The sequence below is a fragment of the Leptodactylus fuscus genome, chromosome 3 (assembly GCF_031893055.1).
Source record: "Leptodactylus fuscus isolate aLepFus1 chromosome 3, aLepFus1.hap2, whole genome shotgun sequence".
Lineage (NCBI taxonomy): Eukaryota > Metazoa > Chordata > Amphibia > Anura > Leptodactylidae > Leptodactylus > Leptodactylus fuscus.
The window spans coordinates 212,575,860-212,594,519 of record NC_134267.1 but is presented as its reverse complement, the minus strand read 5'-3'; positions in this window follow the sequence as shown (position 1 = coordinate 212,594,519).

Below are 18,660 nucleotides of genomic sequence, written 5' to 3'. Positions count from 1 at the left end.
GCATGTGGGGGCCAGCTCAGTCCTGGGGAGCCCCTGGACCCAGTACAGGTGGTGGGTGACAGAAGGATACTGTCTGTGGTGACCTCCATGCGGGAGAACAAATCCCACCCCATGTATGGGTCCTTGATGGCATTTGGCAGCACTGTAAGTGACCGTCTGCTTCACCCCAAGTGTGAGAAGGAGCGCTATCGCAAGTCCTTCCTTCCAACCGCGACCAGGCTGTATAATCTACATCAGACCAAGCGAAGATCACCCCGCACAGAGAACTAATGATTATGATTATGAAGTCTTCCTTCTTTCTTCTTCTGTTCCTTAGTTGCTATGGACTCCTAGTATATCTTCTCTTCTCAGAGTATGTGTGCCTACGTCTGTAATATATTACTGTGTATTATCCTGTATCTGTATTACTATGCTGCTGTAACATACTGAAATTTCCCCACTGTGGGACTATTAAAGGATTATCTTATCTTATGTGAATTATATCTACAGAAATGTTGGTGGTTTCCCTATAGGTATAATTGAAGCTGGAAATCCTGCCATGCGTTTCTGCTGCAGTCTTTCCCGCAGCACTTTTTTGTTGCGGCTTGCTACGTGGGGCCTTAGCCTTATGCAGTTTTATGTCTTTCTCTGGATCAGCACTATAAGGTTATAGCTATAGTACTTATGCCTACTTCCAGTCTTATCTACTATGTTACTATGTAAAGTTAGGGGTATTCATACTACCATTGGTAATTTCAGTTGCAGTCTTCCACCATAATCTTCCTCCCTCTACAGTCAGTTTTAACAGCTTGCGACCTTGTAAAAGTAATAACATCTGATAAAAAGTCTGGCTGTTGTGACTTAAAGGAATACGAATATATAAGGAAAGGGGAGGCAGGATTGCTCATGTGCTCTCTCTGACCTTAGTTTAATTCTATGTTATGAATAAGAAAACATTTTTACAACTATCAGTATGATACATAAGAACATGAAAAATCATCCTTTGTATGTCAGGGGCGGCTTATTTGCTGTGTCAGTGTTGATCTCTGTGCATATTACCCTTACAGTTCAATTTATTTAGAGGAGATGTTGAAATATGGACATAGACAAGACTGAAAGGCCTGATGTATATCTCTGTGTGGTTCCAGAACCAACCAATCAGAGACAGGGACACAATGTCTGGTGCAAAGAGGTTTATTTGAAAAAATAGAAATACAAAAAAAAGCTAAATAAAATACAACCGTAACTTCAGGCACAAAAGCAAAACAAAACTCCTGCTCGTCTGAGCTCTAACTAGTACAGAATAAGGCTAACTATATGTGTGGCTTACTACCAATCACACAAACAAACAAAATAGCACAGTATGGTCTCGTCAGAATCTCAGTATTCCTGGACAGATCCAGGCGCCTCCTGTCGCTCCCAGGATCTACCCTGAAATGCAACCATTTATGGCCCAGTAACAAGCCTAGGATCCACACCTGGTCTGAGGCCTACACAAGACCCACACTGAACCACACGTATGCCAGAAATCTGGGGGAGAGATACCGTAACTACAGCACCCTGTCTGTCACCTTCTCACAATATACAGTATATATTTATAAAGGATGGGATGCAAAGATGCTGCAACTTCTAATGTCGCATCCAATAGCCAAAATATTTTGATTGTGGAAATTTGTATACAATGCAATGCTAAATTCTTATGTTTCCGGTTGGGATTGGGCAAACTAAAACTATGGTCTGATGTCCCTGACACTGAACTATCCATACTATCACAACTTTGCTTCACTGAAGGCCTTGGGCAGAGCGACCCCATAGCTACCAGCTCTCCATTGTAATGTACAGCAAAAACCTGACGTTAAAGGTGTTGTCCCAACACAAGGATCCTATCTATACTGCTTGTTAATGTGGATGTAAGACTTTTCCTAAATACACTGCTTCAGCAAAACTGCTTTGTTTGTTCACTATCTTACTTTATTCAATTCATTGTTGACACAGCCCTGACTTATCTTCTCACAAGTCGAGTGATGTATCTGCCTGCTCTCAGGGGGGAGGGAGGAGGGGCTAAGTGCACGGGAGCGAGCCTGTGTTTCTAGCTATTCCTGTGTCTACACCACGTGCCCTAGGTCCTGCACTCAGATAGGGGAGAGGAGCTGCTTTCATTTCTGAACTCGTCTTCTGTTCTCCCAGTTATCAGGCTAGCTAATTCAATTGTGTTCATTATGGCAGAGACAGGCAGTCTCTGTATGTAACACAGAATGGAGTTGCTGCTGCATGTACTTCATAGTCCAATATGGGTGGGTGGAGCTACACGCTAATTTGGGGGCGGAGCTAAATGGCAGGTTGCATGTGAAACCCCATCCACCAAATGATGCAAGGAACCAGGAAGAAAGAAGATTTTACAGCAGTGAAGACTGGTGAGTATGCGACGCGGGAATACCCCTTTAATGCCCGCGATCAGAGTTCACTTTGATCGCGGACCTTGAACTGTTGTGTGGCCCCCCAAAGTAAAAAAAAAAAAACACCCCCGTACCTTTTCCATTGCACGTACGATTTTTATGTCGTTTTTGACGCGGTTTAAGCAAAAACTGCTAGCATTTTTTTAAGTGTAGTTTCCAGGTCCATACAGCGTGTTGGAACAAAAAATACCAAATCATGCAAAAAAAAAAGGTTTCCTAATTCCTTAAGTAGATTTTTTCAGCATGTAAAAAACTCCATGTGAACATACCTTAAGGATTAAATCTATAGTGTCTCACAAAAATAAAACATAATGGGGGAGCTATAGCAATCCCTTTACACCATATTGTGGGACACATTTGATTCACCTTCCTTGCACCAAACGTGCATCCTCACCCCCGCTATGTGCCTTGGTTTATCCTGACATATTCATCATAACTTATGACAGTTTTCCTGTGTGACTAATAATAGACTTCTATGACCGTTCCTAATTGCCGTAAAACTCCATTCTGCCGATGGGACGTGGCGGTGATTTATGAACAGGCCGGGGCTTCCTCATAAATCCCTTATTCCTTATGCCAGGGGTCTTTATTGAGACTGGTGTATGATACGCCAGTCTTAATAAATCTGCCCCATTATCTGAGACCAATTATTCCATATGGCCCATTTCCTGTAAATTGGTTAGAACTTGTATAAAACATTATACAATATATATAAGATTTTCACATGTTCCATATATACCTCAGTTTCTTCTTCTATCTGTGTTTTGTTGGTTTATAGATATTGTACGTTTTTTTCCCAATGCTAAATTCCATTTTTGGAAAATCAATACAATCCGCATAAAGAAAGAAGGTTCAGTGACAATGGTAATAAATCACCATCCACTATCTGTATACACATAGTCCACAGCGGATGGGCTAGAGATATCCATCACAGCCGCCATATAAACCAGTCAATACATTACATATCTGCCGGATCCTAATGGCTAAGCAAAGAGGAGTAGAATGACAATGGCTGATATAATTCCTCCTGCTACAGAATCAGTATATGGCAGGCTGGATACAAGCAATCTCCTTGAGTGGTTCAGTCTACAATGTGTTAAGTCTGGTGGTGTGTTCTTCATAGATAAGGAACATCTGGAGGGATATGATGGTATCCCAGTAGCTGAGAACGGGATATACTTTGCATTCTCATATCTCTCTTTATCCTTCCGCTTCCAAAGTTTCCATGTAACAATGTATTCACAAGGCTCTCTTATCTGCTCTGGGTACTTTGAAGAGAGGCAGGCTCAATATGGCTTCTACATACAGGGAAAACCGGCATATTTATGTAGTGCGGAGAGGTACACGTATTATATTTATCTATGCTGTTCAATATATTCACAAGGAAAAATGGAAATTGCATATTTCATTGTGTGACTACCCCACTGAACATGAGCTTTGTTGTACTTATAGACTTTGGATTTAGTCTTGTGCAAGATTTTGCGTTATATTCTGGGTATATTCATTTGTAGGAAGTAATTTTTTTTTGTTAGTGTTTATCATATCAAGTATTGGCCTTTCGGCTTTGGAAATTGCAGCATGTCAACGCCAGTGGTTTCCCTATCGGTATAAGTGTGTTGCCGCTGCGTTTTTTTTTCCCACTGCGCATTTTTGCTGTGGCACTGCTTTGTGAAGCATTAGCCTAAGGCCTCATTCACACATCCGTATCTGGACTGCACCCCACCCTGTTATCTATCATGCCAATGAAAAGCAGATCAATTTTTTTCTTCTATACCAGGGGTCGGCAACCCAGGAGTTGCGCGTGAGCCTAAATTTCCTGGCACACCAGTCTGAGTCCTCGCTCAGTTGTTTTGAATGGACCAAACATGGCCAAAGCGAAACAGCTATTATTATATTGTAGGGTCTGTTACTCACCTTCCCTGCGCTCCTGAGAGGCTCTGTGCTCTGTAGGTGCTTCTGCCTGAAGTAAGAGATTCTATCCATTGTTTCTCATCTGAATCAGCCACCAAAATCTGATGAGGATCGAGCAGAAGGCTACTTTTTCAGTGCCCTAAAAAAAAAAAGCACCCATCACTGCTTGAAAAGAATCGGAAGTGGGATCTGGCCAAAATTCAGAGATGATTTTGGGTGGACCCTAAGGTTCCCGACTAGAGATGGCCAAACCTCCTAAGATTCGTTTTGCGTTTTGGGTCCCTGATTTGTTTTCAGTTGAACCAATTGTGAAATTGTTCTACTTTGGGATCTGAAAAGAATAGGTGGAAGCCCAGGGGAGGTGTCTACTCAGTGAAGTCGAATCTGGGGTCACCACTGAGGCCTGTGATTGGGCCACAGCATTCACATGGGCACTCTGAGAGTCAAGATGTCATGATCTCTAGAGAAACCCCAGACTATAATAGTCCAGTAGTCCCTTTTGTGCACCAGGGAGCGGCTTCAAGCAAGATCATTTTTCCATGGCCTGGCAGGGTGGGGTGAGGGTGTCTTGGGGCGGGGCTTTGGTCATATGGGGGTGGGGTCATAGGCGGGCTCCACTGTGTGGATGGGAAGGCTCTCCACCAGGACGCTCTGCAGGGCAGGCGGACGTGACACGAGCATCTTATTGGAAATCGTGAAACACTAGACACCAAGTCTGGATACTTCGAGCTAGGCCACGTTGCTATTGTAACTTGTAAACTATCGGGTGTTGCTGCATCCTTCGCAGCTACAGGACACCGTGCTACATGACAGTTTACATGTTACCATATTAACGAGGCCTAGCGTGAAGTATCCACTAAAACTGAGGCCAGCCCACTGCCCCACATACCGTCAAAAAAAACCCCAACAGCCCGGTCGTGGTCCGCAGACTGGTGGTTGGGGACCACTGTAATAGTTAATTGCAATGCATATTGCAGTGGCCATTTTAGTTAAACGAACCCCCAATTGTTTGGTTAGCCTTACAATTTGGAATATCCCAGCCGAACCTGGCTTGGAATGAATCGGTTTGGGCATCTCTAGTCCTGACAGTAGAACAGTTTGCTAATAGCTTACTATCAGGGAACCCTTCTAATAAAAGGAGAACAACCCCCTATGGAGAGTCTGCCACCTTCTTAATATGTACATTTTCTCTGGCATGTTGCCATTATCATGAATCTTTCCAGCTTCTATCTATAGAACATTTCTCATTTTCCTTACAATTTAGATAAACGTTAATGTAACATCTCTAATGTGTCTAATTAAAGAACCAGAGACAATTCCTATTAAATTGCTATGTGTTAGAAGCTGCGGAACTTGCTAATACTCTCCGAGCCGCTTCTTATTTAAATGTACAAGGATGCGTCTATTTATAATAATCTGGAGGTGGAAAATACCTCCGGCACTTTAAAGTTACATTTCACACTTGTCAGCTTTTCATTTTGTCCCCAATTATTGTAAAGCGCTATTGTTTCCTTCATGTAATCCCTTATAAATGGCGACAGAATGTGTCTCACTTATGCACAAATCCCCTCCGCTATTCTCTCCATTTATTACCTTACTTTGGGTGAATATTTATGTATATTACACTTAACTATAATCATAGTAAATTGCTTCTTTATCCTGTTCTTAGAGGTTCTCATTGTATACCCTGTGACTTATGTTATACCATTGTATACATAGTATCAAAGAGGTGGTGTTAACACCGATGTGCAGCTATGTATGTTCCCGCAGTAGTCGGGCTTCAGGAATATTCTCTCTGGGAATAAATTTGTTATTTATAATGTAACTCAATGAAATAGGTTTTGGCTAAATTTTTTAAAAGGAATGTAAATATTCTATCTATCCAACTATTATACTATCTATCTATCCATCCATCCATCCATCCATCCATATCTATCTATCTATCTATCTATCTATCTATCTATCTATCTATCTATCTATCTAATTACAGAATATCTCTCTCATATCTACCTATTGAATATCTATTAGAGATGAGCGAACGGCGTTCGATCGAATTGATATTCGATCGAATATCAGGCCGTTCGAGGTGTTCGATTCCAATCAAACACCATGTGGCAAACTCACTAAAAATTCAATTTCCCTTCCACCTTCCCTGGCGCGTTTTTTGCACCAATAACTGCGCAGGGGAGGTGGGACAGGAAATACAACACTCTCCTAAGCCCCGCCTTCTCTATAATACTAGTCGGGAGAGGGGGTGGAGCTTAGGAGAGTGTGGGCGGGTACTGGGCTGGGAGACTCCCAGTCCACACTCTCCTAAGCCCCGCCTTCTCTATAATACTAGTCGGGGAGAGGGGGCGGGGCTTATGAGAGTGTGGGCGGGGAGTATCACACCCACCCACACTCTCCTAAGCCCTGCCTTCTCTATAATACTAGTCGGGAGAGGGGCGGGGCTTATGAGAGTGTGGGCGGGGAGTATCACACCCACCCACACTCTCCTAAGCCCTGCCTTCTCTATAATACTAGTCGGGAGGGGGGCGGGGCTTATGAGAGTGTGTGCGGGGAGTATCACACCCAGCCACACTCTCCTAAGCCCTGCCTTCTCTATAATACTAGTCGGGGAGAGGGGGGCAGGGCGCTCTGAAACCTGGACCATGGACCGAAGTGGATCAAGAACAGGGAGCTGCAGGTAAGCGGACACCGGGGGGGTTTTGGGGGGGGGGGAAGGTTGGGGTTTGTAGTACTAACACGCTCAGCTTGGCTATTCCTTAGTACTACTAACATGCTCAGCTGGGCTATTACACTAAGGAATAGCCAAGCTGAGCGTGTTAGTAGTACTAAGGAATAGCCAAGCTGAGCGTGTAGGAGATGTAGGAGAGCTGGCAGATATGCAGCAGATTGGAATCGAACACCTTGAACGGCCTGATATTCGATCGAATATCAAGTCGATCGAATGCCGTTCGCTCATCTCTATAGACTATAATACGTCACAAAATGGACCAAAATATTATTATTATTATTATTATTATTATTATTATTATTATTGTGTATTTATATAGCACCATTAATTCCATGGTGCTTTACATTTGAGGGTTTACATACAATACACAAAATATACAGGTAGATATAATACTAACAATGACCGACTGGCACATTGGGGTAGAGGTCCCTGCCTGCGAGGGTTTACAATCTATGGGGGAAGGGGGAAGGCCCAAGCTGTTTTTTTTTTTTTTTTTTTTTAATAGGCCATTACCTGCTGGAATAACCCCTCTATTTACTTAAAGGGGCTCTATCAGCAAAATCATGCTACTAGAGCCCCACATATGCGTGCATAGCCTTTAAAAAGGCTATTCAGGCACTGTAAAAGTTAAATTAAACTACCCCCCGTTTTAAAATAATAACTTAAAAAAGAATGTTCTCTACTTACGGAACGTGCACCCTGGGCGGGCATTCAGGGTGTGTCTTCATCTTCTTCCCCGCCTCTTCTTCCTCCGATGTCTTCGGGTCCCATTCTCCTCCGGCGCTTGCTCGCATGCGCCCGGGCTATTTTTTTTTATCAGTGTCCGCGAGCAAGCGCCGGAGGAGGACGGCACCCGAAGACGTCAGAGGAAGAAGAGGCGGGGAAGAAGAAGACGGCGCACCCTGAATGCCCGCCCAGGGTGCACGTTCCGTAAGTAGAGCACATTCTTTTTTAAGTTATTATTTTAAAACGGGGGGGGGGGGGGGGGGGGGTAGTTTAATTTAACTTTTACAGTGCCTGAATAGCCTTTTTAAAGGCTATGCATGCATATGTGGGGCTCTAGCAGCATGATTTTGCTGATAGAGCCCCTTTAACAATCCCCATTCTTGCTCATGACTGCTTCTGCTCCCCTTCAGCCCTCCAGGGAGCCCTGTGCATCACATATTGCATCTTTGATGCTGAATAGCATTAGGATATCGCTGACAGTGACATAATATGTAACTCACAGGGCCCCCTGGAGGGCTGAAGGGGAAGCAGAGGTGTTCATGAGCAAGAATGGGGATTGTAAGGTGAGAGCAAGAATATTTGTTGAGCGAACCTTACGAGATTCGACTGCTATTATTATACTCAGAGGAGGTAACATATATACAGACATGTATACACAGTCCAGTTACATTAATATGACCACCTGACAAAATCCAGAATAACCACCTTTGGCAGAGCGGACCGCTGCGAGACGTGCAGGAAGAGAGGGGATGTTGTGATGATGTCACTGGGATGTTGAGCCATGCTGACTCCAGTGCCGTGGCCAGCTGTGCTAGGTTACGCGGTTGAGCATCCATGGCGCGAACAACCCAATCGAGGTGGTCCCACAGATTCTCGATTGGGTTCAAGTCCGGTGAATTTGCTGGCCAGGGCAGTACAGTAAACTCATCCTACCACGCACCTACACTGTGAGCTTTATGACATGTCGTATTGTCCGGCTGGTAGATTCCATCATCCTGAGGAAAAACATTAGGAAAAACATGTAGGGGTGAACATGGTCCGCAAGGATAGATGCATACTTGTGTTGATCCATCGTGCCTTCCACAATGATGAGCGCACCCAGATGGCCACGTGCATTCTAGAATTGGTTACTTAACGTTGACATCAAAAGTAGGTGGTGGTCACATTAATATGACTGGACTGTGTATATTCCACCACCATGACCACTATGAATCTTTACTTGTCTAAACAAGTTCTATCTACTTGTATGGAATGGACTGTATTACTGGTCCACCTCAGCAAAGAACATACAATTTTGGTTGTTTCTTTGCTACGATGTGGCCCACTGAGGCTCTGAGCCCCAAAACACCTGGAGCCGGCCCTGACCATTGGTTCATGACAAAGACCCCTGAGCCCCAATGCACAAATCGTACAAGGTCCCCCTACAACTACAATGTATTGTTTATAGTACTAGTCTATTTAAGACACACCTTATGGGCCCCTATAACTCAGGACCGGGCTTTGACCGCACCCTCTGCCCAGCCCCATGTTAAGCCACTGGTCTGCCTGCACCCATTATAATCAATGCCTGAATAATATGGACATTATACGTACACTAAAAGCAGATGTGTGAACAGGCCCTTATAGTTATAAGTTCATGTTTAAAAAATAGTAACGCATAGCAAGTAATTGGTTTGTACCTCTCATTTTTTGGCATGTCTATAGATATAAGCAATGATCTGATTTCTTGCTAACTTTCCTGTTTTTATACAGCTTTATTCTTTCATTTACAATGCGGCGCCGTCTTCTCTCTTGTCGTTTTGATTCCCGTATCTAGGTCAGACTAACAAGACTTCTTTTTATTTACTGCAATACTTGTTGCTACAATTTTAATTTGTTCAGAAAATTTCATTCCAGACATAAGTTCCCCAAATGCATTCCCTTTAAAGCAAAATTTACTTTTGATATATTTTTTTTTTTTACTTTCGACTTTGCTTCGAAGCAGCGATCACTTGTCATCTGGAAGATGAGGACGATATAATGAGCAGAATAGGTGTTATAAGACGCTGGGAAGTTCTGCTCTCCGATTGGTCAAGGAATTTCATGTCACTAAGACAACTGCACAAAGGAAGCAAAATTGCAATTTACTTTAATAGCTGAGCTTTGCAAACACTGTCATTAACCCCTACGATGCGGCCTGCGGGCGCCCAGCACTTAACAAAACCCATGATAGATTTTTGGATTGATGCTTGAAAATGACCTCAATTAAAACGGTAACCTTGACTCATAGACGTATAAGCAAGTTGGAAAGTATTATTGGATCTGCACAGAAGTGGTATGGCGGATCATATAATAATGGTGCAGGTCAGCGCTGTCAATGGCCATTCTATCACCGGAGGATGTTTTTTATGCTCTAGCCTGTATTTTCGCTGTCTCCTCAGGTCACAGGGTGACATTTTCTCACTTTTACTAAAAGGAAATATCCGAGTTATCTAAAAATAGTCACCTGTGTCTTTTTCCAGGGTGCGTATGAGGCCCGGCGGGTTCACATGGAGCTTTTAATTTATAGATGTGTTATGAAAGGGCGAGTATAGGATGTTCTCATTTGTGTAATTTGCTGAAAATTAATTGCGTGGATGGGAATTTTTCTGTTCTCAGCACTACTATATATATATATATATATATATATATATACAGTATATATATGAGAGAGTTAAATAGAAAATAGATAAAATACCACATTTATTACTATGTTATAGGGGACTACAGACGATCACACTTAAGCTGAGTTCACACAGAGTTTTTTTCGGTCTGGATTTTGAAGCAGAATCTGCCTCAAAATCCGCCTCCAAAAAAACGCCTCCCAATTGACTTCTATGGGATCCGCTAGCTTTTTTTCACCACCAGTGGTTTTTTGCCTCTGACGGAAAAAAGAAGGAAGCTGACCTATCTTCAGGCAGATTCCGCTTGAAAGAACCAATAGGAGGCGAAAAATCTGTGTTGCGGTTTTTGTTCGTGGTTTTTGACACAGATTTTTGCAAAAATGTTTTTTCCAGGTCCTGATCTCATCATCATCCAGTCTGTCTGGCATTACAAGTAGAGACAGAAGGATTGGAGCAAGCCGACATCCACAGAAGATCTGTGCTTAGTTTTCCAAGATGGCGGGGACAACCTCCCTGCCGAGTTCCTTCACAAACTGTCTGCAAGTACTGAGAAGAATTGATGGAAGGCAAAGGCAGAGATTTTGATTTCTCTTTTCTTCGTTCACTTAAATTTGTTGATTTTATAAACCTATTGTGGTTCCATCCCTTCTGTATTGCCATGGGCTGTTCACAATTTGTTTTTTGCAATTGAATAATCTTACTTTATGCAGAGAGATGTCATCAGAATTAGTTATTACTCCGACTTTATTGATGTATTTTTCTCTGTACTATAAAAAAGACCTTGTATTACTTGGATGTGCGATCCCGCAGATTCCTGCTCTGTAACTAAGTCACTTTTTCTTCCTTACATTAGTAATTACCCTAAATCCACATTTCCGGCTTCGCTATTCATCATAATGTAAGAACACATTTCGGAGGCTGCGGCCTAGGACAGAAACATTCCTTTAACTTCTAGTCATTTTTCATTTTTGCATTGCCTTTCAGAAGCCATAACTTTTTTATTTCTCAGTTCACAGAGCTGTATAAGAGCTCAATCTTCACCAGACAAATTGCAACGCAATGAAAAAGGAATACAGAATAGGGTGGAATTGAGAAATAAAACGCAAAGAAATACAGCCGGCACTTACTCACACATCATGGAGAACAAACATGCGTCTGGAGCCCTAAATCATGGACGGTACACAACAGAAGATGAAAATGGAAGTAATCCAAAGAAGATACAAAAGCCGCAACACTCAATTCCCAATATAAAATCCTCTTTATTAGCAGAGTGCTTGTACAGGCTATAGGCGTAAAAACACATTCCAGTTGGCCTGTATCTGTTTAACGCTGCTCGGAATGCTTTGGCGTAAAATGGCCATAGGTTGACTAGAATGTGTTTTAGACCTGTGACCTATACAAGCACTCTGTTAAAGAAGTTATCCATAGGATAGAGGGTAAATACCTGATTTGTGGAGTTTTCAGAGCTGAGACCCACAGCGATCCCAAGAACGAGGGGTTCCTTTTCCCCTTCCGTGGATTCAGTCTGACTGCAGTCAAGCTGAATGTGGGCATTGCAGGAGGTGTGGAGGAGATATTGCAAAGCTGAGTGTGTGGGGGAAATGTAGAGGCAGGTAGGCTAAGTGTGTGGAGGTAATATAGAGGCAGGTAGGTTAAGTGTGTGGAGGAAATGTAGAGGCAGCAGGCTAAGTGTGCAGAGGTAATGTAGAGACAGGTAGGCTAAGTGTGCGGAGGTAATATAGAGGCAGGTAGGCTAAGTGTGTGGAGGAAATGTAGAGACAGCAGGCTAAGTGTGTGGGGGAAATGTAGAGGTAGCAGGCTAAGTGTGTGGAGGAAATGTAGAGGCAGGTAGGCTAAGTGTGCGGAGGTAATATAGAGGCAGGTAGGCTAAGTTTGTGGAGGAAATGTAGAGGCAACAGGCTAAGTGTGCAGAGGTAATGTAGAGGCAGGTAGGCTAAGTGTGTGGGGGAAATGTAGAGACAGCAGGCTAAGTGTGTGGGGGAAATGTAGAGGCAGCAGGCTAAGTGTGTGGGGGAAATGTAGAGGCATGTAGGCTAAGTGTGCAGAGGTAATGTAGAGGCAGGTAGGCTAAGTGTGTGGAGAAAATGTAGAGGCAGCAGGCTAAGAGTGTGGAGGAAATGTAGTGGCAGCAGGCTAAGAGTGTGGAGGAAATGTAGAGGTAGCAGGCTAAGTGTGTGGAGGTAATATAGAGGCAGGTAGGCTAAGTGTGTGGAGGAAATGTAGAGGTAGCAGGCTAAGTGTGCAGAGGTAATATAGAGGCAGGTAGGCTAAGTGTGTGGATGAAATGTAGAGGTAGCAAGTGTGTGGGGGAAATGGAATGTAGCAAAGTGTGTGAGGTTAAACATGGAGGTAGCAGAGCTGTGTGTGGGGAAGGACATGGAAGTAGCAGAGTTCTGTGTGAAGGTGAATGTGGAAGTAACAATGCTGAATGGGAGTACCGGAGACAGCTGAATTAAAGCACTATCTCAAGTACTCCCATTGAAGTGACAACTTTTTTTTCAATTTTTTGGGGAGGCAAAAATGACAAAAATAAAGGTGATTTGAACATTTTGATTTCTATTTCCAGCTATGGGATAAATATTTTGTGATGCAGGGATGTGTGATGTGCATATGTCTATTAGTTTATTTATTATGAATTGAATGGAAAGGGAGGTGAATTTTACGTTTTATATTTTTAAACACTTTATTTGTCCTCCTTCCCTCAGGGAGCCTGAACCTGCGGTCATCAGGTCACCGACACCATAGACTGCAATAATACAGAAAGCTCTCTGCTGCCATAACAACCAAATGGCTTCTGAGATCTCTGTACGCAGGAGTCATTTGGAGTCTTGGAACAAAAATGAAGGGGATTTAGACCCCTCAGATGTAATGTTTTAATGTGACTATGGCATCTGAGGGGTTAAATACCCATGATCAACAATATCTATAATTGAGAGAAATGCAGAGACCTGGCAGCTATGGTGGCCGAATCAACTCCTGAGCAAAGTGTCATGTTTAAATACCCCACATTGGATGTGTTATTACAATGGATGTTGGCAAGGGGTTAATGCAGGGGTTCCCAAACTTTCTGAAAGCAAGATTCCCTTTTGAGCTGGACTTTCAATTGGGACATCCCCTTACAGTATCTAGACCTATTATGAAAAAAAGATCAGCTATATTAAGCCTCACTTAAGGTTTTCAGCTGTATACTGTATCTGTTCTGTTGTCTCTTTCTTCACACACTCCTGTTACACACACACTGCAGTGTTACTTCCACATTCACCCCCACACACAGCTCTGCTACTTCTATGTTTCCCCCACACACTCATCTCTGCTACATTCGACAACCTGCTACATCTACATACCCCCTATGCTCAGCTTTGCTACGTCCTCTCCACACACACTACATCCAAATTTCCACACACACAGCTCTACTACACCCACTTCCATACCGCCCAACCATCCCGATTTCTGCGGGACACTCACACTTTCCTACCCCTGTCCCACCATCCCGCGCAGCTCCCTACATGTCCCACTATGTTCCTTTAATGATTTACTGATCAATCATTCCTCCGATCACCACCTGCTCTTATAACAGATAAGAGGCTGTGGTGATCGGAGGAACGCTTTACTATGGTTCAAGGACCTTGTGACATCACATGGTCACGTGACTAGGAGGGCGTGTCAGTGTCCTGTGCAGTGAAGAGAGAAGAAATCTGTGTAAGGTACTGAGAAGGGAGGGGGAAGGGGGATCTGAGATGCAGGATGGAGAGAGAGAGAGAGTGTGTCTGTCTGTGTGTGTCTGGCTGTGTGTGTCTGTCTGTGTGTGTGTGTCTGGCTGTGTGTGTTTGTCATTATACTGGGGCAGAGATGGAGGGAGGACATGAAACTGGGGGAAATGAAAGGGGATATGAAACTTATGGAGAAATGGAGAGGGGGCAATGAAACCGGGGACAGAGATGGAGAAGAGGACATGAAATGGAGCAGATTAAGGGGGCACTTAAACTGAGGGACAACTGGAGAGGGCAATAACTGTGGGAGGAGCTGGAGGGGGACCTGTCTGCCTCTAGTTGCCCCCAGTTTAATTAATTCCATGGTGCTTTACATTTGGGGGTTACATACAGTACACAGAATATACAGGTAGATATAATACTAACAATGACCGACTGGCACAGTGGGGTAGAGGGCTTACAATCTATGAGCTCTGCTCCCATTGTGCACCCTCTGCTATTCTCTCCTATGTGTGTACAGCACAGGCTGCTGCTGGTGACTTATCTCCCTGCTCACACACACACATAGGAGAGAATAGCAAAGAGGAGTGCTCCATGAGACTGTCTCTCTCCTGTGCTGGCTGGAAACTAATTAGCATATGAATAAAAACTGGCTTATTCAAAAACTTCTGATGCATTTACATACAAAAAGTAGGTGTGGAATAGCCTTTCTAAAGGCTATGCAAGGATGTGCTTAGTTAACAATGTCTTTTCCCAATGATAGAGCCCCTTTAAAGGGATTGGTTAGGTTTAAAAAAAACAGGCTTGCCTTCTTCCAAAAATTGCACCACACCTGTCCACAGGTTTTGTGAGGCCCTGAAATTTGGCTCCATCCTCTTCGAGCTGAGCTGTAATACCACCCATAGATAGGCGAGGTGGTATTTTTGGAAAAAAGGGACTTTATGAATGTCCTTATTAATGGCGGCCCTGCCTTAAATTATGATGAGTCAAATTGTAGCGCAAAATATAATAGAGACATCCATTTACAGCTGAGGTCATTACTTACTTGTATTGTTCACTCTCTGAGAAATTTTAATTTTATTATCAATTAACCTTGAGATAGATTTCCCTTTAATTGCGGCTTGCTGAATGTATTATTAATTATATTTCACGAGATGGTGTAATAATTCGTCTCCTGCTCAAATCCCCCTTTCAGTCTGTATGTATAATGTTATGGTGGATGAATGGACCGAAATAAAAAGACAAAAAAAAATGTAATTAGAACGTAACAAACGTTCTGGTAGGAGAAAAATGACCAAATACCCCATAAGGTTCAAGGACAGGAAAGTCGCTAGAATCCCATCCACTTTGCAGGGACTGCGGCGGGAAGGGTTATATGGTCACCAATGATCTTGATCAAATATATAATGAAGCTTATTCCCTATAAACTTCAGATTATTAGGTCACTATGGTTCCGAAATCCCGCCATCTAATTTTTAGATTTGTAATTGAAAAACATAAAATGTCATCTTCTATCCCTTGGAAATGTCACAGATTCTCGGAGGTAAATAGCTTTGCCCTGGTACGTATGTGTGCGGATATGGCTGTGCATATACATATTAACATTAACATCAATGGGATGAATTCTCTGATTCCAGGAAGACTTCTTTAATCAGAGCGTAGCATTGTCATATACCACAGGATGGGAATATATTAAATATCAGGGTTCAGAGGGAAATTCTCCCTGAGAGTGACGCAGATAAAATGGTGAGCAGAATATATATATCTCTTTATCCGAAGCCTTGTGCTGGGTAATGAGAGAAATTGTGGACATAGCGGGGAGTAATATCAGAGCCGAAATAGATGTAATAAATTCAGGGGCTGCATACGATATTTTCATAGACGCAATCAGGAATAATACGCCCGCTTACAGCTTTCATTACTTTTGACATTTGTATTTGAATTACGAGTAAATTGCAATTTCGGCACCATGGCTCAGGTGCAGTCAGGTCATATGACACATCCGAAAAAGAAAATTTTGCTTCAGATTTCTACCAAGGACTTAACGGCTTCATATCAGTATAGAAATGATATTGGTAATGAGAAAATTTTTGCTTGGCTACATTGATAAAAGAAACTGTAACCAAACCGAAAGAGTGTGTTTGTCAATGTTTCATTAAAGTGGACCCTTCACGTCCTCGGGCACATGCGGTGTACTACACCGCTAGAAAGCCGACAGCGCGCTGAATTCAGCGCACTCTCGGCTTTCTCGTTCTGTGCCCCGGTGAAGAGCTATCGGTGCCGGTACCGTAGCTCTTCAGTGTCAGAAGGGCGTTTCTGACAATCTGTCAGGAACGCCTTTCTTATAGTAGCACCTATAGCGCTATACTGTGAGAGGAGGCGTTCCTTACCACCCAGTGATGACGCTGAGCTGTGAGGAATGCCTCCCTCCTCCTGACAGTACTTGCTCACTCTCACAGTACAGCGCAATAGACACTACTGTGAGGAAGGGTGTTCCTGACAGACTGTCAGGAACACCCTTCTGACAGTGAAGAGCTACCGTAACGGCACCGATAGCTCTTCACTGGGGGCATAGAACAGACAGAGCGCTGAATTCAGCAAACTGTTGGCTTTCTAGCGGTGTATTACACCTCATGTGCCCAAGGACGTGAAAGGTCTTCTTTAAAGGAGTTCTCCACCATGGAAATCCCTACTTGTTGGATCCCTTAACAATAAGCTTATCACGAAGTGTTCCCCTACTCAAACTCCAGTAATTAGCCAATATCTAGCAGAAAACATTTAAAGGGATTGTCCAGGACTATTATGCTGAGCCCCACATGTCTTTTAGGAAGTGATGTCACTTCCTGAGAAGAGGAGGTGGAACTCAATACCATAGGCTTGGATAACCCTTTTAGTTACTATTGTCACACCACCATGGGGATGTAAGAATAAAAGAAAAAGATATAATTATCTCTGGTGCTCCATTGTCCAGTCCCATTTCCCTTTCCCTCCCGTTCTGGGACTCGCAAAGCAAAGAGGCTCACCTGAGTGCTGAGACCAATCCCTGGCCTCAGTGGTTGATAGAGAGGACTACTCACTTATGTCACCAGTTCCTTGCTAGCGATTGCTGAAGCCACTGATTTGTTTCAGCAGTCATTTGAGCCTCTCCCCTTCTGGTGCTGTGACTCCTGACACAGGAACGAAAGGGGACCATAAGTGGGTAACAGACAGGGGCATAACTTGAGGGATGCAGAGGGTGCAATCACAGCTGGGCCCAGAAGCCTTAGGGGGGCCCATAAGCACTGGCATCAGTATTGAGATTGCAGCTTCCATACGGCCCATAAACCAAGGAGACCCACAGATCCCCCTAACCACACTAAGGTGGATTAGTACCTGTAACCATCACTATCAAGAATTCTCTGTAGGGATGAGGTAGGGGGCCCCGGATTAAAGATTGCACCGGGGCCACAAGACTTTAGCTACACCACTTGTTTTTATCTTTTTGTGGTACACTCAACCTATTGCTTTCCTTATATCATGGACAACCCCTTTAAGAATACTGTAAAAATACTCTAGGTTTTAGGGAGATTAAAAGGTAGAAAGTCCAAATGGAATAGACTCTTGTGAAATATATATAAAATGTAACTTATAATAAATAACATTAAAAATATTACGGCTATGAGAACAAAAAAACAACATGGACCGGTAGATATCAATATAAAGGTAAAGTGATAATATATCCATAAGGCAAGGCACAGCGGCCTCCAAGAAAATTAAACCAGACCTACTCACCACTTAAGATGGAGCCGGATCATAGGAGAACGTATAATGTGTTTTGCCAAAAGTGAGAGAAGCATCAAAATAATGATAGGCTATACAATACAAGGACAGTAAAGATAAAGAAGTACAAAAATACGCTAGACATGGTGCGATTCTGAATGTGACCCGAGAGGCCTAGCTCAGGGACATTGCTCTAGTAGCAAATGCCCTGACAGAAACCTGTCCCTAAAATAAGGCCACCCTAAAAAAGAGCCCCCCACATAAAGCAAAGGAGATTAAAAAGTCTAATATTCTTAGGGCGCTTTGAAATGTACATCATTTGATTTTCCTTTCTAGCCCATCATAGAACCAGAAGAACAGAGGCAAAAGTAAAGAATATTCAATGAGGGACAACAACAGATCTCAAGGAACCTTATTAATAGAGATGATCGAGTAGTATTCGATCGAGGAGGTATTCGATCGAATACTACGGTATTTGAAATACTCGTACTCCATTGAGTACCACTCGCTATTCGAATGGAAAAGTTCGATGCAGAACCAGCATTGATTGGCCGAATGCTATACAGTCGGCCAATCAATGCTGGTTCTTCTCCTACCTTTAGAAGTCTTCTCCGTGCAGCTTCCCCGCGGCGTCTTCCAGCTCTTCATCCACTCTGCCAGGCATCGGGGCTGGGCAGAGCCGACTGCGCATGTCCGCTTGTAGGCCCAATGCCTGGCAG